The 4652-nt window shown below is 40.5% G+C and overlaps 1 protein-coding gene across 1 annotated transcript in view; it reads left to right on the top strand.

Annotated features, from left to right (window-relative positions):
• Positions 1-4652, top strand: part of tg (thyroglobulin) — a 31123-nt gene continuing 26471 nt past the window's right edge. Inside the window, exons 1-3 of the mRNA XM_085292836.1 lie at positions 1-753; positions 1430-1632; positions 3892-3986. The gene's annotated coding sequence lies outside the window, so the exon portion shown is untranslated. The remainder of the gene's footprint in view (positions 754-1429; positions 1633-3891; positions 3987-4652) is intronic.

The following is a 4652-nucleotide window of genomic DNA, read 5'->3' as shown; positions in this document are numbered from 1 at the left end:
ATTCTCATTTTTCAGCTCTTTGATTTGCTGTTTAAGTTTTTCGTTCTCGGCTCTCATGTTGCATACAACAGGATTTGACAGACTCATATTTCAAATTGAAGTTGATGCTAAATCTCTGTACCAACTAAAAGATTTTTTTAAAATACCGTCAACTGTGTCAGAAACGCAAGTTTCCAGTAGTTTCCTGCCTAGTGAATTCTTCCACTCTCTTTGAAAGACTGCCAAGAGTGAGAACCTCTCCCCTATTTATAGGTTTTCGTGTGCTGATGTCATAAAGAAGACCAGAGATCAAAGGGATTCTGGTGAAACGTCACTGTGTCTGGTCTGGGCAGTTCTGAATTGAATAATAACAAAATGACGGGGGGCGTGTCTGGTAGCCATGTGAAGACGTGTTGTACAGGGCTCCTCAATGCAGGGCCGGCCCGTGGCATAGGCCGTATAGGCAAATGCTAAGGGCGCCGTCCATCAGGGGGCGCCACGCCAGTGCCATAAATGTTGAAAAAAAAAAAAGTTGGTACTATTATTTCTAAATACAAAAAATAATCCCACGTTAATTAAAATGCAAAGTAAAGCTTAGTTAATAGAAACATTATTTGTTACAACATTACGCCCCCCCTCCCCGTACAATGCGCCCCCTCCCTTCCCGTATCATGGTTCCTTTTGGACACAAGATGTCAAAACGGCCAAAACTGTCAGGTGGCCAGGGAAGAAAAAAGAGAGAAGAAGAGGAGGAGAAACGAGAAAAAGACAGAGGTAGGTAACGTTAGCCTACATGAAATTATTTGAATGTGATAGTAACCTAAATTTTTAGCATTAAGCTAATGTTACATGATTCGCTAATTGCTAATCAATAAATAGCTAGTTAACTGTTTTAACGTCAGTTAATATTGTGGAGGGGGCTAAATTGTTATGGAAAATAATAATGTAACGTTAGGTAATTACAGTACTCCCACCTTTCCCACCATTCCTCATTTGTATTCATCTTTTAAGCAGGTGTTTTTTGTTTACATTGTTATTGCCTTCTGGTTAGCTAACGTTTACCCTGCAGGTAATAGTCACTTTTCCACCCCTGTATATATTATAGTTGTAAGCCTAGTTGTTAAAGCGCACATCATTAATGTTAATTAAGCAATATCACATGAGAGGGAATGCTGTTTTTTAATATGAGCACTGCTGTGATTCGGTCAAAGATAATCATGACATAACATTCTCATATGATATTATACTGTTACTTTGCATTCTGCTATTCAGCATTTCACTGTAATGATGACAATAAATTGAATCTAATCTAATTTGCATATCAGTTAACATCATACATATATCTCTTTGGTTTTTCATTTATATTATATCATTTCATTTTATTCCTGGAATCATATGTTTTTATTATTAGACTTTAATACTCAGTGGTGTCACATACTCCTCTCTTCAGATGCACTGTTGAAGTTTCTAAATCCCACCCCTGGGCCATCTACCACATCTACCGCTGCTGCCTCCACTTCAGCAGCACAACCCACCAGTGATGCAGCATCAGCAGCACCAGCAGCACAACCCAGCCATGATGCAGCAGCATCAAGCGGTCTTCCTGCTGCACCAATAGACCCTGCTGACTGGCCTTCTGCTTTAACTGAAAAGGTACGAACAGAGTTAGTTCACAGAGGTCCATTTGTAATTGATAGTGACTTCACATTCCCGAAACAGAAAGACGGGCGAAGGTGTCAGCATGATTATTTTAACAGACTCTTAATCAATGGGGAAAAGGTGAGAAGAACCTGGCTTATGTATTCGAAAAAAGAGGATAGCTTGCACTGCTTCTGCTGCAAAATGTTTTCCAAGAGAGATTACAAACTGAGTAGGGAAGGTCTGAAGGACTGGAAAAATGCAAGCCACTTGCTCAAGGTCCATGAGGATAGCCAGGAGCATAATGCTCACATGGCAACATGGAAGGACTTGGAGGTCCGTTTTGCGAAAGGACTCACAATAGATAAACAAGAGATGGCACTTGCTGAGGCTGAGAGAAAAAGGTGGCGTGAAGTTCTACATCGTTTGGTGGCAATAATTCAGTCCTTAGCTGAAAGAAACATGGCTTTCAGGGGGTCCACAGACACATTAAATAAACCAGACAATGGCAATTTTCTGAAAGAAGTGGAGCTTATGGCCAAATTTGATCCAGTGATGAAGCAGCATGTCAGTAGAGTAGAAAGTGGAGCTGGCAGTCACATACGTTATCTGGGAAAAACAATCCAAAATGAACTGATTGACACCATCAGTTCAAGAATAATAAAATGCATTGTGGAAGATATTAAAACATCAAAGTATTTCTCCATCATTTTAGATTGCACACCTGATCTGAGTCATAAGGAACAGCTCTCTGTCATTGTTGCAGAGGAATCAACTCTCATCCTAAAACGGATAGAGGAGCTTAACATTCCTTTTGAAGACTGCAGAGGACAGTCCTATGACAATGGGGCCAACATGAAGGGAAAAAATAAAGGTGTTCAGGCAAGGTTGCTTCAGCTAAACTCAAGAGCTTTTTTGGTCCCATGTGGTGCCCACACTTTAAATCTGGTAGTAGCTGATGCTGCAAAAAGCTCACCAGATGCCCTTGGCTACTTTGGGCATTTAGCAAAATTATGTTGTGTGTTGTTTTTTGAATCACTGTCGTACCCAAATGGTTTGGTGAGCTGACAGAGTTGATACCACCGGCTCTGATACCAGCGGACTCTGATGGCCTCTCGTGAAACTTCACTCTCATTGAAAGTCAGTGTGAAGGTGCAGGGGAGCGTGGCAGTGGATCCTCTGACAGCACAAGTAGACCAGAGAGGATAGATCACAGTTTGACCCACAGCACCTAAAGACGAGCAAACAGCGATTAGAACGCAGTGACTCAGTTTAGTGATGGACGGTAAAGGGACTGACTCTTCTATAGCGCTTTATACAACATGCCACATTCACCCATTCACACAAACACTGCTTTCTATGCTTGTCAGTGCTTTCATACACCGATGGCTGCATCAGAGGCAACTTAGGGTTAGTATCTTGCCGAAGGATATTTGCCATGCAGACTGGGGCAGCCAGGGATCGTCAGTAAATACAGACTGCGGTGTGAAGCACTAAAACAAAGTTTCAGTTCAAACAACAAGATCTTTGAAAAGTTCAGACTTTTTGATGCAGAATGCAAAGGTAATGTCATCAGATCAACATCAGACACAACCATTCAAACTTCTTTACTGTTCAGATTTTCTTGAGAGAGAATTTTTGATCCATCTGAAACATTCAAGAGATTAAAAAACTCATTTAACTCAATCAAATCTGTTCATTAATAACAGTTTGATGGGAAAACAGAAGCTTTTTGGCCAAAATTATTCCAAACCAAAGTTTGAGAAGCAAATCAAATGATCATCATCATCACAGTCAGTCTTACCTGCCAGCAGGAACAGGAGCCCTCACAGACTGTTTTTGTCCCAAACTGCCATCCTTACGTTTTAATGAGCCGACCGAATGACTTCTTTAAACGTGTGGTCAGCAGTGCTGATGAAGACACTGGCTGACACACTGAGGTGGTGGGTTTAATGTCTCTGTGGTCAGTGTTTCACTTCCTTTGATTTTTCAATAAGTTCATTGTAACTGAAACATGTCGTGCAGCCTGGGTGAGGAGGAACTCACAGGTTTGAGTTTCACTGTTAGCTCCTCTGAAATGCACCACAGAGACGTCGTGTTGACGCAGAGACGACCAAATCCAAAAACATAAGGAGAGAAAAAATGATGTGCTGAAACATCGATTTACTGGAGTTAAAACTTTTAACTGTCCTGTTTTTGTTGTTTCTAAATAATAATTTAACTAAATAATTTCTGCTTGTTTTAGTGTTGATAAGTCTCGTGCTTCTTACTCAGGGTTACCGTCATTCTCGCTCTCAGGCTGACCAAGAACCTCCGTCTGAATAAGGGGAAGCTTCATCAGTGTATCTCATCAAAGAAAAGCCTTTCAGGTGATGTCAAAGAAACAACAAACACAATAAACCTCAAAAAATGTGGTTCTCATGTTTGCTGTGTTCAGACCTGTCTGTAAGGCGAATGAAGACACTCGACAATGAACGTAACCTGATTCTGATTTGATTAAATGTTAAGAGCATGAAGTTCATAATATTCTGTCCTTAAACTCACAATAATACAAAGAAATTTAAATGTTATTAAAAATATTTTATGAAACAGCCAAGAAATGTAGAAAAAACGACTGAAATCAAACAGTACAGCATATGTGTAATGTGTGTGAGGCCAGACTCCATGTTTTTCTAGCTGTACGGTTTCATCAGACACAATGTTAGAAATCTCAAACTGAAGTAAAAAAGTCACGTGTCAAAAAGAGAAGCAGTGAGCTCGACCATACCAGCTGCAGACACACAGAAAGCTCTGATGATTAACAGCACGCGTTTCATCATGAACCTTTGAGTGCATGATGTTGGACTCAGCTGAAGGCTTCTTGATGATATTCTGATTATGAACAGGTTGCACTGCTTTTTGAATTTATTTTAAAGCAGTGAGCAGATCACAGTCTGTCTGTGGAGCCTCGCAGTGATAGAGTGCTTTAACTGTTGCTGGTTCGCAGCTCCTCAGTGAAGTCTTCTTTTTTTTTGTAAAAAGATAACAATGTTAGC

This window comes from Mchenga conophoros, linkage group LG11 (genome assembly GCF_057382185.1).
Source record: "Mchenga conophoros isolate Kocher_MC1m ecotype Shallow Benthic linkage group LG11, M_conophoros_male_GT1.1, whole genome shotgun sequence".
NCBI lineage: Eukaryota > Metazoa > Chordata > Actinopteri > Cichliformes > Cichlidae > Mchenga > Mchenga conophoros.
The sequence above is the reverse complement of the archived record's forward strand: the minus strand, read 5'-3'. Positions and strand labels throughout refer to the sequence as shown.